Source organism: Arvicanthis niloticus, chromosome 7, assembly GCF_011762505.2.
Source record: "Arvicanthis niloticus isolate mArvNil1 chromosome 7, mArvNil1.pat.X, whole genome shotgun sequence".
NCBI lineage: Eukaryota > Metazoa > Chordata > Mammalia > Rodentia > Muridae > Arvicanthis > Arvicanthis niloticus.
In genome coordinates, this window is record NC_047664.1 from 19,019,693 (window position 1) to 19,039,057 (window position 19,365).

Here is a 19,365-nt window from a genome sequence, read left to right on the forward strand (position 1 = left end):
GTCAGGTATTTATAAGATATTATTTTCATTTCATGGAGGAACACGTTCAACAACTTCTACTCTGAACATCGTGTTTTGTTTTGTTTTTGTACTAGAATGATAAAGCCTGACAATTTTATCTGTAATCATTATTATCATTTGTTATTAGTGAGAGGTTCTCACAACATGAAATACATTTTAGAAGTCAAAGGGATATTTAATTCAATCCAAGTTGAAAACTTTAAACTTTTTTTCTTTCTTTTCTTTTTCCTGAAATATTTCCTAAGGATCAAACTTATACACAATAATAAAAATGCAACTTACAATCACACTGCCATGCTGAAATACATTGTTTCACCTATAATGTTTACCAAGATTAACCAGCTTGGTAAGTTACTAAGTTATAAGAATATGAGAAAACAGACATGTCATATTTTTATTAATAGGATAGAAAATTGATACAATCTCTGCAAAGAAAAACTAGACAATAGATCAGAATTTTAATTCAGAAACTAGTTGAGGAAGTGAACACACAGATATGCTTGTACACAGGGAAAGCAAATGAGCAACGTTCTTCAGGTAGCATCGTATAAAATAGCAAAGGTTGAAAGAACTCAAATACAATGAAATATTGCGATGTCATCAAAAGAAGGACAAATGTGTACATAAAGTAAGACAGTACCTAGGTAGTATGATACCGGTTGTGTAACAACAATAACGATGAACATAGTTGCGCAGGTGTCCTTGTGGGATGGTGGAGCATCTGTGTATGCCCAGGAGTGGTATAGCCAGGTCTTGAGGTAGAACTATTCCCAATTTTCTGAGAAACCACCAGATTAATGTGTAAGTGGTAGCACTCCCACCAACAATGAAGGAGTGTTCCCCTTGTTCTACATCCCTGACAGCATTAGCTGTTCCTTGAGCTTTTTTATCACAGCCATTTGATGGGTATAAGATAGAATCTCAGGGTCATTTTGTTTTGCATTTCTCTGATGACTAAGGACATTAAACATTTCTTTAAGTGCTTTTTGGCCATTTGAGATTCCTCTGTTGAGACTGCTCTTCTTAGATCTGTACCCCATTTTTAATCGGGCTTTTGGTTTGTTGGTATTTAATTTCTTGAGTTCTTTATGTATTTCTTAGCCCTCTGTCAGATGTAAGGTTAGTGAAGATCTTTTCACATTCTGTAAACTGCCATTTAGTTGCCTATAAGATATTCAGGGATAAAGATGGAGCAGAGATTGAGGGGATGGCCAACCAATGACTGGCCCAGCTTGAGATCCACCCCATGGAAGAGAGCCAACTCCTGGCACTATTCATGATACTCTGCTGTGCTTACAGATAGGAGCCTAGCTGTCATCTCAGAGACCTCAGCCAGCAGGTGATGGAAACAGATGCAGACCCACAGCCAAACATTTGGCAGAGCTCAGGAAGTCTTGTGGAAGAGTCGGGGGAAGAACTGAGGGAGCCAGAGGAGTCAAGGACACTATAAGAAGAACTACAGAGAACTAACTAACCTGGACCTGTGGGGGCTCACAGAGACTGAGCCACCAACCAAAGAACATAAATGGACTGGACCTAGATCCCCTACACACATGTAGCAGGTATACAACTTTATCTTCATGTGGGTCCCCTAACAATGGAGCAGGGGCTATCTCTGACTCAGACACTGTTGCCTAACTTTGGATCCCTTTCCCCTAGCTGGGCTGCCTTGTCTGGTCTCATTGGGAGAGGATGTGCTTAGTCCTAATGACTTGGTGTGTTAGTGTGAGATAGACAGTCTTCCTGGCTGCCTTCAGATGAAGATGAAGAACTCTCAGCTCCTCCAGCATCATGTCTGCCTGGACATTGTCATGCTTCCTGCCGTGATGATAATAGACTGAATCTCTGAAACTGTAAGCCAACCCACATTAAATGTAGCCCTTTGTAAGAGTTGCCTTGGTCATGCTGTCTCTCCACAGCAATGAAACCCTAACTATGGCACAGCCTAAGAGAGAGAAGTATATTGCAGTCAGCTAAGCCAAGAGGAGTTGGAGATCTGAAGAGTGCTTATCTACAGACATGGAGATGCAGAATTCGGAGTGTCCACAGATGGGTTACACAGCACCCCAAAGAGTGCTACCAGCTGGGGAGCAACTGTTCAGATACACTGTACTGTGGGGGACATTTCACATTCAAATCATCACACATAGGTCAAGCATGGAGGCTAAAGCCTGAGACCCCAGCATTTCAGATGCTGAGGCAGGAGTACTGCCATAAGTTTAAGACCAGTCTGGGGTATAGAGTGAGGTCCAGGCCAGCCTGAGCTACAGGGCAAGACTCTGTCTCCACCCACTAATGAAAATGAATTTAAAATACCATGAGTTTGAAGTTCAATTTTATACATTGATTTAACTGTCTCAGAGTTACACATATGGCTTGTAAAACATTATTTCAGGTGTGCCTGTAAAGGAGTTCATGTCTAAATGGTCAATTTCATCCACCTGCGGTGTGATTGACCCGTTACCACTGGTGGGACAAAGTGCGTATGAACAAACAAGGATGCCTGACTCTGCAGCTCAGATTCCAGTTCGCTTAGGTCCTGCTTATTCTGATGCGCAAATATGAATTCCAGAAATAAAGCCTCAGCACTTCCTAATCCTAAATAGCTACTTCCTTCCTGTTTTGGGGAAATGGCAGTGGTGGTGGTGCTGGTGGTGGCAGAGGCAGCGGCGGCAGGGTTGAGGTTAGTAAATGCATAAAGTTGTTATGTCCCAGCATCTTGACAGGCTTTGAGGAAGCAGAAAAATTCCCAGAATCTTTCCTCAACTTTCCTGAGTATGTTGTGGCAGTTCTCAGATCCGACCTCTCCTCCTTCAGACAGGGTCTCTCTTTCCTCTGGAAGCAGTCTTGGCCCCGGAAAGGATGCTTCTGGCAGTATCAACACAGGAGAGGATGCTTCCCTCCAGGTATCTCTCTTTGTGCAGCTTCTGCATTCGAGTCAGTTTTTAAAATTAATTGATTTATTTATTCACTTTACATCCTATATCAGCCCCTCTCTCCTTCCAGTCGCCCCCTCTCGCAGCCCCTTCCTCTCCTTCCTCCCACCCTTCGTCCTCTGTGAAGGGGGAGCCCCTATGCCTGTATTATCCTCCCATATTCTTCACACACGTATCAGTCACTGCTGGAATAGGCTCATCCTCACTGAGGCCAGTTTTTAAATTGCATTTCTAGTTTCGAAAAAGATGTGCGTGTGTGTGTGTGTGTGTGTGTGTGTGTGTGTATCCTTTAGAAGCGCAGTTACAGAGTTATGATGTGGGTGTTGGAAACTAAACTGGTCCCTTTGCAATATCAGTATGTGCAGTAACTGCTGGGCTACCTCTCCAGTCCACAGATGCCCTTCCTGTCATCTCCAGCAAGGAGGAGGGGCCACATCCCTGGCACAGATGCCAATGCACAGCACAGGGCCACCAGCTGGATGCATGCCATTGGCCAGCCCTCAGGTTACACTATGGCTTTTGCTCTTACAAGCCTAAAGATGTTGACATGGGCTAGAATTTTCCGCCTTGTTTCTCACAGTGCTTCTTCTAGGTAAGGCACATGTAGACTAAAAGAAGCCAACTACTCTACAGGGAACTTTGCATTTGAAAACTCACGTCTAAAACTCCATGACATAACAAAGCAACGCTAAGAGGTCCTCATTGTCACACTGCAGAAGAGCTGTCATGTTTGGAGGGGTGGTTAAACCAAGTATTTGTGGACGATCCAGTTCAATTTCAGAATCGTCTTCATTAGAAGCGAAAGCCATTTCCAGTTCCACCTCGGGAAGATATCAGTCCCTTGATAAGACATTTGCGTCAAGAAGACAATGTCTTACATAAGTAAAAATGTTTGTAACATGAGCCTGCTGTTTCTAACTTGAATATCCTGCATGGACCCGCTACACCAAATGCTGGCTGATCTGATGAGCCAACAGATTAAACTGAATTCGGGTTTTGAAATATTCCTTCCATTTGTTTAGAAGCAAAGTCGATCATTTCAACCGAGTATTTCTTAAATACAATCTGTTGAGACAGGATGGAAATTGTTGTGAGTGAACTCCTATGCCTTTGGGTTTCCCACACTGACAGTCCTGGTGGGGTCTGGCCCTCATGTGGCCTCAGCTCATGGTTCATGCCACCTGCTCACTGTTTTCCAGTCATGGCCGGTCCACCCTGTGGACTCACAGAGCAGGCAAGCTATCCTGCAGCCCTGTCTCTTGTTGGTCCCCAACTGAAACATTCCTCTGCTCCTCCTCCTTGAACTGTAACATCTTCAGAGAAGCTATCCTTGATCTTTGCTCCTTGCTAGCGAGCTCTGCTTTCTCCCTGAGGTGCTAACCAAAGTATCCTCTTTCTCGTGTACTAGTTATTGATGGTCCACCCTCTGCGAGAGAATTTAAGCACCAATAGGACGGGACTCTAATCCATCTTGCCTGCCTGCCCTATGTGCCTCGTTCAATGACCTCTCCGCCATCAACAACTGATCTACCAATGTAATTCATAAAGTAAGTTCTGAGATACCCATACATCTCAGACCACAAACGAGACCTGGTTGCACATGAGAATTCAGGTTCGTCCCTCAAAACTGCAAACTCTAATCTCTGAAAAATCTGAATTCATTTCTGAAATAGTTAGATTCTGGTTCATTCTATACAGTGGCCACTAGAGGGGGCCATAGCCAAATATTAGAAAAATCTAAGTTCCGTTTTGTTCTGGTTTTCCCCTCAGAGCTAAAAAGCTTAATCCTCCTACTCAATCCTCCTCTACGTTACCTTAACGAATCAAAGCAAACAAAATAAATTGTGACGGGCGACAGACTCTACTCCACAGTAAGGCACCACTGGCATTTAGAAAAACCTCTTGGTTGTCCCAGCTGTAGGGCCCGTACTCTGGCCTAAAGCCATCAAGAAGTTGACACTACCTTGGCCACTCCTCTGAGCCTGTTGTCTCTAATATTGTCTGAAATCTTTCAGCCAACCTCACGCCGCACTCATCCTTGGCCACTGTGGCAGATGGAAAGTCCCTTGTCCTCCCTTTGCTGACCCACTGTCTGGCTATTCTCACTGAAAGTGCACTCCCCACAATGCCCGCTCCCTCAATCCCTAGAAACCTCTCCATCTGCCCCTCCATTGCTGGTTGCACTCTGTCCAAAAGAGATAAGCACTCCTCACTGATGAGGATGGGCCACACAAAACCTGATAGGACAAGCAGGTTGGCACTCGTCTAGTCTCCTGCAACTGGCATAGCCCCAGTTAGTTCCTATGCCATCATGCGCCCCGCAGGCACCTACTCATCTGCCAGTTAGACAGGTATAGAAGACTGGGGGCCCTCTTGTTCGGCTGCTCACGCCAGGCTGCTCTGGGTCTTTTCAGCAACAGCATGAAAGCGGGTTCCTTCCACGTGACTCGTAACTATACCTACGTCCAAGCCTGTGCTGAACCTCACATGTACCCTCGTAAATGTCTGTTCATCTCCCATGAGATCTGCCTCCCGACTCCTGCCTATGTTCTTATGCTGTCTCCTCTGTTTCCTGTCAAACCTACAGTCCTAATTTTTTCTAACATCCTTGCTTTTTGTACATTTATAATATAACAAGGTAATATAATAAATAACATATAAAATCCATTATATATCTTCCTTAATTTAGGAGGGCCAACATATCCACCTTGGCTAAATCCAACCATTGTCCTTCTCTGCCCTCCACTAAACAGCCAACAGTATTTATTGACAATAGCTTTTAAGATAACACAATACAATTAAGACTAAGCCCAGGAAAAGCCCAGGAGTCGTCAGTCTACACAAAGACGTAAATTAAAGGCTCCTTTAAAGGGAACTAAAAAGGCTGAGAGTGGGAGGAATTGTCTTCTCCAGGGAAGAGCACAGCAACTGGTTATCCTAGACCAAATGGCCAGCCCTGAAACCACGCATGCAGGAAACATTAACCAGGTCAAGCAGTAGGAGATCCATCTCCCACCGAAGTTTCTAGGGGAGGTTCTCTCTTGCTGACTCCAGCACCAGAATCTCCTTGACCGGATCGGTGCCTTCATCTTCCCAACCCTTCTCTGTATCAGACTCAAATTTCTCTTTGCCTATCTTTGGAAATAACATCTGTCACTGGATTTAGGAATCACTCATACAATCCTGGATGATCTTTTCAAGATTCCTAAAGGCTTCTAAAGACCCATTCCCACACAAGCGGACATTCACAGGTCCTAAGAGTTAGAATGTAGACTTCTTTTTTGGAAGGTCACCAGGCAATCCATTTCCTTCCTGTTATAATTGAGATCCAGGCAAAGGAGAGAGAGAGAGAGAGAGAGAGAGAGAGAGAGAGAGAGAGAGAGAGAGAGAGATCACTAGATATTAATGTGACAGAATAATTCCATTTCTTTTTCTATTTTAACAAGAACAAGATATTAGAGAATACACAATGACTGGGCACCTCTAATCTTCCACCTGTTACCCTAGGCCCAATCGAGGAAGTGGCCAGTGGCCACTCACCTGAAATCTCACATGGCTGGTTGGCGTTGTCTTCTGTAGCTCCTACATCCATTCAGCTCCCCCCTGCTCCATGGCGATCCTGTGTCTCCTCCTCCCTCCTGCATCTTAGCCTGCGCAAATCTAAGGTTCCTGCCCTGTCTCCCTTTGCCCAGCAATTAGCCACTGGCATCTTTATTAACTGATCAAAAACCAATTGGGGACAAGGACTTTCAGTGTTTGGAAACACAGATTCCTGATTAGGGAATCAAATCAATTCAGAACATTAGAACCAATCTCCAACACCATTCCTTACCCAAACCATAAGGAAAGAGGAGCTGTCAGACCTTGGTATTTCATTGCCTTACTCAGCTGGACATATGACCTTCCAGGACCCTATTCTTATCATGATTAGATCCACAACTCCTAGTCATATATATAACTTCTGCCCCAGCTCTCATTCAGCCAGTAACCCAACACAGGTGCCAGTACCTTCTTCCAAGAAGTTCCTTTGGAGGTGTCTTAAGGTTTCATTGTTGTGAAGAGATACCATGACCACTGCAACTTTTATATAAAATAAAACATTTAAATGAGGCTGGATTACAGTACCCATTATTATCCATGGCAGGAAGCGTGGTAGTGTACAGGTGGACACATTGCTGAAAAAGAAGCTGGGAGTTCTTCATCTTGATCCAGAGACAGCAGAAAAAATCTGTATCTGTAGACCTGGTTTGAACTTTAAAACTCATCCCTCTACTGATGCACTTCCTCCAACAAAGCTGCACCCACTCTAACAGGGCGACACCTCTCAGCAGTGCCACTCCATATGAGCCTATGGGGTCCAGTTTCTTTCAAACCACCACAGGAGGAAACCAAGTTCTCCATTGGGAAGTGGCCAAAAGCCACCATTTGTGTACTCAAGAGCACCAGAGTTAGCAAAAGGCTTAAGGACAAACATCATTCACACATTCACACTCAACGGGTGCTACAAAAGAGACAGCATAATGTGTAGCATAACCACAGGCTAAAGACATCCAGCTCCCAAAGCAGAGAGTCCACAAGACACCACAAAAATCTAAAATTCAGCCTCCATTCTGTCTCCCTGGGATGTCCTCCACGCTTTTTCTTTCTCAAGATTTCAGGTCAGCATGAGAAGCTCCCCTTCTGCTCCACACACTGTCCCCTCTGGTGTGCTCTTAATCACTGGAAAGGTTGGCCTAGGTAACCCTAGGGAAAGCATATCACATTTTACTGTAACAATCCTGGCCTTGATGCAGACTGGCTATGGTGTGAGATAGCCCCAGAATGCCTTCAACTATGTTGCCATTCTTTGATTATATCTTTTTTATAAAGCCCAAGAATGTTCTGGAAGCCTCAAGCCCAGGACTTTATGACCCTTTTCCCAGAAGCCAAGGAAGTGTAAAAAAGGCAATTGCAACCATGACCCTAACACTGTGGGTGATCCACTCTGAGAGGCCCACATGTCTCAGGGGAACCTAGCTTCTATTCCCATTCTCCCCCTAATGCTTCATATGTTGGGGTTCAGGAATCACCACACACAGACTCCAGTCTCAGTTAAACAAAAATAGTTTATCGAACACACATTCCAAGGTCACAGCATAGACTCAGGAGCTAAGACTGAACTTTGGATATTTCTCAGGGCCAGCTCATAAAGAGAAAAAAAAAAAAAAACCCACAATAAGCTCATGTGCAGGTCAGGAAGCACTGCCTGGTGGTTGACTCTGACTCAAGCTCTTCTGGGTAGCTAGATAGAGCAGTCCTAAGTGACTTTTATTCTTACTGGTCCTAAGTAGAGCTAATGGTTGTGGAATTTCCTAAGATTAACAAACCCCAGAACATACAGAACATAACAGGGTATGTGGTCAGCATGACCCTGCTCTGAGTCAAGTTACTTTTCTTCATCAATGGTTAACAGACATGGAACAAAATGGCTACAGCTATGCTAGAGGGGCAGGCCTCAACAAACCTAAAAGCTAAAAATCTCATCAGATACCATGTGAGGCCTGGACCAGTGATGTTCCTGCTGTGCTATCATCTGCCTGCCTGATGCTCATTCATATTTCTTGCCTTGACCTGTACATCTTTGAGATGTACATCTTGAGAGTACATCTTTGTTGAATTCAAAACAGCTGGGTAACACTCATCTTCAACAATAATGAGAATTAGGTACCCCCAAATGGCCAAACTAAACATCCTTCCAACAGCATTTAAACTCCCACTTTTCTATATTCCTTAAATCTTTTTATATTTAAATATTTTTGAAAATCTTCTAAGATATTTAAAGTTTTCCTTGGTATATTTCTAGGTGGTTAAAAAAAAAAGTAGTGGTAATCTTGGTTTCCATCAAGTTGCAAATGAGGATATTATGTCTTTAAATCAATCATGTTTTTGTCACATTTCTTTGCCAACCCAACCCACCAGTCTGACCTGAGCCACATCTTTTATTTGTTTGATTGTTTGTTTTTGAGGCAGGGACTCACTATGTATTGATGACTGTTCTGGAACTCACTATATAGACCATGGGAACATTAAACTCACAGAAATCTACCTGCCTCTGCCTTGCAAATGCAGGGATTAAAAGTGTTCACCACCACTCCTGGCTGAACCAAGACTTTATGTATAAAAAGATGCTATAGCTCTAGCCACTACTCTGCTGGACTCTATTAAGCTTGCAGAACAAGAAACATCCAGATTTGCTACACCAAGAACATCCAGTACAAGGTTGCCTGCAGGAGGCCGGCTGCACAGGGAACATCCAGATTAGGCCTGCCTTCCTGATAGCTGCTACACCAGAGACATCAAGGGTCAACCAGATGACTAAAGGCCAGCATAAGAACGCAAACAAGAGCCAGGGCAATGTGACACCTTCAGAGCAAAGCTATCCCTCCACAGCATGCCAGGGACATCCTAACACAACTGAAGCAAAAAAAAAAAAAAAAAAAAAAAAAAAAAAAAGCCTTAAATACAACCTTATAGCCGGGCGGTGGTGGTGCACGCCTTTAATCCCAGCACTTGAGAGGCAGAGGCAGGCAGATTTCTGAGTTCGAGGCCAGCCTGGTCTACAGAGTGAGTTCCAGGACAGCCAAGGGCTACACAGAGAAACCCTGTCTCGAAAAAAAAAACAAAAAACAAAAAAAAAAACAAAAAACAAAAAAAAAACCCAACCTTATAAAGAAAAAAGATACCTTTAAGGAGGAAATGAATAAATCCCTCAAAGAAGTACAGGAAAAAAACAATCAAACATGTAGAGGCCTTTAAAGAGGAAACTAATACATCCCTTAAAGAAGTAGAGAAAAATACAATCAAACAGGTAAAGGAAATGAATAAAACTGTCCAAGACCTAAAAATAGAACTAGAAGCAATAAAGAAAACACAATCTGAGGGAATTCTGGAGATGGAAAACCTAGGGAAGAGAACAGGAACAACAGATGCAAGCATCACCAACAGAATGCATGAGATGTGAGAGGGAATCTCAGGCATAGAAGATATAATAGAAGAAATTGATACATTGGACAAAGGAAAAGTTAAATCTAAAAAATTCCTGGCACAAAACATGCAGAAAATGAGAGATACCATGAAAAGACCTAACACAAGAACAATAGGAATAGGAGAAGGTGGAAACTTCACAGACCAGAAAATATATTCAACAAAATCATAGAAAAAAATTTCCCCAATCTAAAGAAAGAGATGCCTAAAAACATACAAGAAGTTTACAGAATATCAATTATATTAGACCAGAAAATAAAATCCTCCTGCCACATAATAATCAAAACACCCCAAATCTACAGAACAGAAAGAGAATTTTAAAAGCTGAAATGGAAAAAGGCCAAGTAACATACAAGGGCAGACCTATCAGAATTATACTTAACTTCTCAACAATGACATTAAAAGCTGGAAAGGGACTGGACAGATGTCTTACACCCCCCAAAAAACTGCAGATGCCAACCTAGATTACTATACCCAGCAAAACTCTCAATAATTATAGGTGGAGAAAACAAGATATCCAAAGAAAAGAAAACTAATTTAAACAATATCTATCCACAAATCTTGCCCTACAGAAAATACTTGAAGGAAAATTCTAACCCAGTGAGGTTAACTAGAAATCACCAGAAATAAATAATTCCATACCAGTGAAACACACACACACACACACACACACACTAACACAACCAATTCCAAAAGAACAGGAATTAACAATCATTGATTATTAATATTTCTCAACATCAATGAACTCAATTCCCAAGGAAAAAAGACACAGGCTAACAAAATAGATGAGAAAACAGAATCTATCATTCTGTTGCATACAAGAAAAACACCTCAACATCAAAGATAGACATTACCTCAGAGTAAAGGGCTAGAAAAGAGTTTTCCAAGCAAACAGACCAAAGAAGCAAGCTGGAGTAGCCATTATAATACCTAGTAAAACAGACTGTCAGCCAAATTAATCAAAAGAGATGGGGAAAGACATTTCATACTCATCAAAGAAAAAATTCACCAAGATGACATCTCAATATGCCCCTCAATATGCAAGGGTACACACATTCATAAAAGAAACATTACTAAAGCTTAACCTGCACATTGAACATTAATAGTGGGAGACTTCAACACCCCACTCTCACCAATGGACAGGTCATTGGGACAGAAACTAAACAGAGAAAAAAAAAGGAAACTAACAAAGGTAGGTTATAAAACAAATGGACATAACAGATATCTATAGAACCTTTCCCCAAACACGAAAGAATATACCTTATTCTCAGCATCTCTCAGAACCTTCTCCAAAATTGACCACATACTCAGTCACAAAGAAAGTCTCAACAGATATAAGAAAATTAAAATAACTCCTTGTATCTTATCAGACCACCACAAATTAAAGCTGGACTGAAACAACAAAAAACCTACAAACTCTTGGAAACTGAACAACTCACTACTCAATGATCACTGGCTCAGGGAAGAAAGAAAAGAAAGAAAGAAAGAAAGAAAGAAAGAAAGAAAGAAAGAAAGAAAGAAAGAAAGAAAGGAAGGAGAGAGGGAGGAGGGAGGGAGGGAGAAATTAAAGACTTTCTAGAATTCAATCAAAATGAAGGCACAACATATCCAAACTTATGGACCACAATTAAAGCAGTGCTAGGAGGAACGTTCATAGCACTAAGTAAGTGCCTTTGTAAAGAAATTAGAGAGTAGAGAGTAGAGAGTTCTCATACTAGCAATTTAAAAGTACTCCTGAAAGTGCTAGACAAAAAGAAGCAAACACACTCAAGAGGAGTAGATGTCAGAAAATAATCAGACTCGGAGCTGAAATCAATCAATTGGAAACAATATAAAGAATAAATGAAGCCAAGGGCTGGTTCTTTGAGAAAATCAACAAGGTAGACTAACCCTTAGCCAAACTAACTAAAAGGCAGAGAGAGAATATCCAAATTAACAAATTAAGGGAGATACAACAACAGACACCGAGGAAATTCAAAGATTCATTAGGTCTTACTTCAAAAGCCTATACTCACAAAATTGGAAAATCCAAATAAAATGGATGATTTTCTAGATAGATCCCACAAATTAATCAATGAGGTCAACTATTTAAACAATCATATAACCCCTAAGGACATAGAAGCAGAGTCTCCCAACCAAAAGAAGCCCAGGCCCAAATGATTTTAGCACAGAATTCTACCAGACTTTTAAAGAAAAGCTAATACCAATACTTCTCAAACTATTTGACAAAATAGAAACAAAAGGAACAGCAAAATCATTCTATGATGTCACAGTCACCCTGATATCTAAACCACACAAAGAATCATCAAAGAAAGAGAACTTCAGACCAACTTCCTGTATGAACATTGATGCAAAAGTACTCAATAAAATACTGGCAAACTAAGTCAAGAACATAAAAAACATCATTCATGATGATTAAGTAGGCTTTATTACAGGGATGCAGGGATAGCTCTATATATGAAAATTCATCAATGTAATCCACCATATAAACAAAAACTGAAAGAAAAAAATGATCATCTCATTAAGATGCTGAAAAAGACTTTGACAAAATCCAACACCCCTTAATGTCAAAAGTCTTGGAGACATCAGGGATACAAGGTGCATAGCTAAACATAATAAAAGCAATATACAGCAAGCCAAGAGCCTCCATTAAATTAAATGGAAAGAAACTTTATGCAATTCCACTAAAATGAGTGACAAGACAAGGCTGCTCACTCTCTCCCTATCTATTCAACATAGTATTTATAGTTTTATGTAGAGCAATAAGACAACTAAAGAAGATCAAGGGGATAGAAATTGGAAAAGAAGAAAACAAAGTATCACTAGCCATGATGACAGGATAGTAAGTTACCCCAAAAATTCTACCAGGGAACTCCTAAAGCTGATAAACACTTTTAGCAAAGTGGATGGATACAAAATTAACTCCAAAAAAAAAAAAAAAAAAAAAGCCAGCAGCCCTTCTTTATACAAATGATATAATGGGCCGGGCAGTGGTGGTGCACACCTTTAATCCCAGCACTTGGGAGGCAGAGGCAGGTGGATTTGTGAGTTCAGGGCCAACCTGGTCTACAGTTCCAGGACAGCCAGGGCTACACAGAGAAACTCTGTCAGAGAGAGAGAGAGAGAGAGAGAGAGAGAGAGAGAGAGAGAGAGAGAGAGAGAGAGGAGAAGGAGGAGGAGGAGGAGGAGGAGGAGGAGGAGGAGGAGGAGGAGGAGGAGGAGGAGGAGGAGGGGGGGGGGGGGGGGGGGAGGGAAGGAGGGAGGGAGGGAGGGAGAGAGAGAGAGAGAGAGAGAGAGAGAGAGAGAGAGAGAGAGAGAGAGAGAGATTAGGGAAGCAACACCCTTACAAAAGCCAGAAATATATAAAATATCTTGGTGTAACTCTAACCAAGCAAGTAAAAGACCTGTATGACAAGACCTTCAAGTCTCTGAAGAAAGAAATTGAGGAAAATATCAGAAGATGGAAAGATCTCCCTTGCTCATGGATCGGTAGGATTAACACAGTAAAAATGGCCATCCTACCAAAACCAAATTATAAATTCAATACAATTTCTACCAAAATTTCACCACAATTCCTTGCAGACCTTGAAAGAGCAATTCCCAACTTCATATGGAAAACCAAAAAACCCAGGATAGCCAAAACAATTGTATACAATAAAAGAGCTTCTGGAGGTATTACCATACAGAGGTATGGTAATAAAAACTGTAGTACTAATATTTTAATAAATCCTGTCATGGGGTTACTATCTGCTTCAATGGTTTATGTTCCTGAATGAAACACACACACACACACACACAGCCTTTATATTTTAATATGTCCTAAGCACCACAGTAGCTGGGCAACTACCTAACTTGCATGCTATCAGAATCTGCCTCCCACCGATAACCCCGAGTTACCACTTACTAATTTCTCTATTTCATCTTGGCTGCTCTTGACCCAATTGTGCAGCCCCGTGGGCTGAGTTCTCTTGGTCTCTTTATATGAAGGCTCTAGTTCTCCTTCCTGCATTTTCTTATCCATCCATGTGGGTGGGCTATCTTCTCTGCTCTCCCACATGCACTCCTAAGGCAACCTCAATTTTCTGCTTCCTTGGGGTCACAAGCCCAGGAAATCTAGCCCTCCCCACCTATATCTCTCCTCATCAGCTATTGGCTGCTGGCATCTTTATTTACTAATCAAAATTAAATGGGGGCAGGTTCCCAGAAGCTACATGCAGACCCTCCTATGCAAACAGTTTGGGGGTCCCAATTAGCATTAGAATAGAAGCAGCTACCAAACCCCACATAATACTAGCATAAAAAAAAAAAAACAGACAAGTTGGTCAATGGAATAGCATTAAAAATGCAGAAATAAATCTACATACCTATGGACACTTGATATTTGACGAAGAAGTCAAAACTATACAATGGAAAAGGGAGAGCATCTTCCACAAATGGTGCTGGTCTAGCTGGATGTCTGCATGTAGAAGGACATAAATAGAGCCATATCTATCAGCCTGTTTAAACTCAAGTGCAAGTGGATCAAAGACCTCAACATAAAACCTGGCACACTAATCTAATAAAAGAAAGTGGGTACTCCCTTGAACTCACTGGCACAGGAGACAAATTCCTGAACAGAACACCAACAGCTCAGGCACTAACACCAACAATTAATAAATGGGACCTTATGAAGCTGAAAAGGATAAGGACACCATCAATAGGACAAAATGGCAGCCTACAGAATGGAAAAAGATCATCACCAACCCCAAATCAGAGGACTCATGTCCAAAATGTATAAAGACCAAAAGAAAGTGGGTAATAAGGAGGGACCAAAGGAGGATGTGTGAATTTCACTCAGAACAGGAAAACAAACTGGTTATCAGAGATGAGTGAAGAGAGGAAACTGGGTGGGAGAGGTGATGAGGAGGGGTTGAGGGATGGGGATCAGGTGTGGGAGGATGGGGTAAGAGAGGGCTGGGAGCAAAAATAAAAGTAAGTGAGGGCATCTCTAGGGCTGCTGGAGACCTATAGGCTATACGGAGTCTATGGGTGTGACCTTAGCTGAGATTCCTACCAGCAGGGGATATAGAGTCTGAAGTGCCACCTCTTATAGCCAGGAGGGACTTTCAGTAGGAGGAGGGGGACATCAACCCACCCTCAAAACCTTCAACTCAAAAGTTGTCCTGCCTACAATACGTACAGGGGTACAGATGGAGCAGAATCTGAGGGAACAGCCAACCAATGACTGACCCAACTTGAGACCCATCCCATGGGAGAGAGTCAACACCTGACACTATCAATGATACTCTGCTATGCTTGCAGACAGGAACCTAGCATAACTGTCTCCTGAAAGGCTTCATCCAGCAATAGATGGAAACGGATGCAGAGACCCACAGCCAAACATCAGACAGAGCTCAGGGAGTCTTGTGGAAGAGTGGGAGACAGAGTTAGGTAAGCTGGAAGGGCAAGACACCACAGGAAGACCTATAGAGTCAACTAACCTGGGCCCATGGGGCCTCACAGAGTGAACTACCAACCAAAGAGCATGCAGGGACTGGACCTAGGCCCCCTACGCATTTTAGCCGATGTGCAGCTTGGTCTTTATATGAGTCCCCTAACAATTGGAGCAGGGGCTGTCTCTGACTCAGTTGCCTGCTGTTGGATCTCCTTCCCCTACCTGGTCGGCTTGGTTGGGCCTCAGTGGGAGAGTACGTGCTTAGTCCTGCTGGAACTAGATGTACCAGGGTTGGGCAGTACCTAATGGAGTCTTCTTCTCTAAGAATGGGGGGAGGGATTTGTAAGGGCAGGACTGGGAGAAGAGGAGGGTGGGGCTATGATTGGGATGTAATGTGAATAAAAAATAAATTATGGAAAACAATGAATAAAAGTTGTACTCATATCTTTAAAAAGATGCTATAGACACAGGGGGTAACATGTAGCCATTAAGGAGTATGACAACACATGCAGGGACCCTTGGGTTGCTTGAGATGTATGTTTCCTTCATCTGCTGCCTCTGTTCCTTTAGTCCATGCTGTGTTCTTGATTATTTAACTTTAAACATAGTACTCCTATTATATGTCACACATAAATGTTGTGCCAGACATAGAGAACAAAAAAAGTAAATATCAGATGAAGATCATGGTGGCTAATGTATCTGTTATGATCCAGGGGATGTTTCGTTATGACTTTAAAAACTATTTCTCTCAACTGAAGACTTCTTCCTACCTACTTGATCTCATCTATATTAGAAACTAGGAATGAGCCTTCTCAGCCCTTATGGAACATAAGACAGTGTTTAAACTCTGAATGAATAAAATTGGCCAGTAGAGAAAACCTGGAAATGGAAAATGTAGGTAAGCAAACAGGAACTACAGATCACCAACAGAATACAGGAGATGGAAGAGAGACTCTCAAGTATGAAAGCATGATAGAAAAAATGTATACATCAGTCAAAGAAAATGTTAAATCTAAAAAATTCCTGATGAAAAACATCCAGGAAATCTAGGGCACTGCGAAAAGACCAAACCTAAGAATAATAGAAACAGAAGAAGAAAAACCCCAAATCAAAGGCACAGAAAATATTTTCAACAAAACTATAGGACAAAAAATTTTCTAACCTAAAGGTTAGAAAACCTAAAGGTGCCAACAAAGGTACATCAAGCTTACAGAATGGGAAAGTCCCCTTGCCACATAATAACCAAAACACTAAACACACAGAACTAAGAAGGAATATTAAAAAATGCAAGAGAAAAAAGCTAAGTAACATATAAAAGCAGACCTATTAGACCCAACTTCTCAATAGAGACTCTAATAGTCAGAAGGGCCTGGAAAGATGTGCTATAGACTCTAATAGACCACAGATGCCGACCCAAACTACCACTCCCATAAATAAAGAAAACAACATATTCCATGACAAGATCAAATTTAAACAATATCTATCCATAAATCCAGTTCTAAAGAAAGTACTAGAAGGAAAATTCTAACTCAAGGAGGTTAACTACACCCGTAAAAACACAGGCAATAAATAAAATAAGCTCACACCAGCATAACCAAAAAAAGAACACACACACACTGACAAGCAACAACAATAGCAAAATAACAGGAATTAATAATCATTGGTCATTGATATCTTTCAATATTAATGTACTCAATTCTCTAATAAAAAGATATAGGTTAACAGAATGGGTGCAAAAAAGGATCCATCCTTATGATGCATACAAAAAATACACCTAAACATCAAAGATAGACATTACCTCAGAATAAAGGGCTGAAAAAAAGTTTTCCAAGCAAACAGACCAAAGAAGCAAGCTGGAGTAGCCATTCTAATATTTAATAAAATAGACTTGAAACCAAAATTAATCAAAAGGGATATGAAAAGATACCTCATACCCATAAAAATAAAAATCCACCAAGATGGCATTTAAATTCTCAGTAGCTATAACCCAAATGCAAAGTTTTGTAAAAAGAAATATTACTAAAGTTTAAATCACCTATCAGTCCTTATATATTGATAGTGGGAGAGCTCAATACTTCACTCTCACCAATGGACAGGTCATCCAAAACTAAACTAAATAAAAATTAAACAGAGAAATAATGAAACTAACAGAGGTTATGAACCAAATGGGCCTAACATATCTACAGAACATTTCACCCAAACACAAAGGAATATACTTTCTTCTCAGTACCTCATGACACATTCTCACAAAGCAAGTCTTGGCAGAATAAGAAAATTGAGATAACCCCCTGCATCCTATCAGACCACCACAGATTAAAGCTGGATTTCAACAACAGAAACAATAGGAAGCCGACAAACTCACAGAAACTGAACGTTTGTATTGCTGTGAAGAAACACCGTAACCATAGCAACTCATAGAAAAAATAAAACCATTTTAATTGGGGCTGGCTCACAGTTTCAGCGGTTCAGTCCATTATTATCATGGTGGGAAGCATGGCAGTGCAAGCAGACATGTTGCTGGAGTTCCTGAGAGTTTTACATCTTGATCCACAGGCAGCAAAAGGAGACTGTTTATCACATTGGGCATATCTTGAACATAGGAGACCTCAAAGACTGCCCCCCAGTGTTGCTCCTTTAGAACTCTGCCCAAACTCTCTCAACCTTTTATGGTTAGCTCTAGCTAGCTCTACCCTTAACTCCCATGGCTAGGCTAGCTTCACCAAGCCACTTCTGTCTCTGCTTGCTTCTTGCCTGGTACCAGCAATGGCCATCTCATGTAGCCCCCACAGCTAGCTATGCCTTTCCAGAGCCCCGAGATCTCTCTCCCACCAGCCTGCCCTCCACTATGATTACCTCCACCCTGGATCTTGGTCCTTTGCCTGATCCTCCTGTTCCAAAGCCTTGCTGAATTCCATCCTGGCTGTGTTCTTTCTCCAACAAGACCATACCCATTTCATCAGGGCCACACCTCCCGATAGTGTCATCCCTTATGGACCAAGCATTCAAACACATCAGAGTATGGGGGCTATTTCTATTCGAACCACCACATTCCACTCTCTGGTCCCCATAGGTTTGTAGCCATACCATAATGTAGAATTGCATCCAATCCAGCTTCAAAAGTCCCTCCAGTCTATAACAGTCTCAAACTTGTTTAAAAAGTCCAAAGTTCAAAGTCTCTTCTGAGATTTATTCAATCTCTTAACTGTAATCCCCTGTGAAATCAAACTCAAAAAAGCAGATTACATACTTCCAGCATATAATGGCACAGGATATACATTACTGTTCCAAAACTTAGAAAAGGGGGCATTGTGAAGAAATATTGAACCAAAGCAAGACTGAGAACCAGCTGGGCAAATTTGAAACTTTGCATCTCCATGTTTGATGTCAAAGCTCTCTTCAGATCTCCAACTCCTTTCAGCTTTATTGACTACAACACACTTCTTTCTCTTGGCCTGGCTCCACTCTCTGTTAGCAGCTTTCCTTGGCAGGTAGCCCACAGCTCTGACATCTCCAGCATTTTGGGGTCTCCAAGACAATCCAGGCTTCACATTCACACCTTTATACAATGGCCTCTATAGGCCTCCATGCAGTGACACCCATGACACATTCTTGGCCTTAGTGACTTACTTAGTTGTGGAGGAAAATTTCATAACCCCTGTCTTCTATCCTTGATTCCAAAGCCAGAACCATGTGGCTGAAGCTGCCAAGTTCTGCTGCTTGCTGGGACTGACACACAGCCTCCTCACTCAATTACATCTTCACTAGCTTTCTGCTTTCCATGGTTTCCTTCACTGTCTAAGCTTGGCTGACCTGGAATTTGATCTGGAGACCTGGCTGATCTTGAACTCAGAGATCTGCATGCCCCTGTCTTGTGAGTGTGGAATTAAAGGCATGTATCATCATGCCTTGGCCTAAACTGTTCTTTAATTCCTTTTCATAAGATGGAAGCTT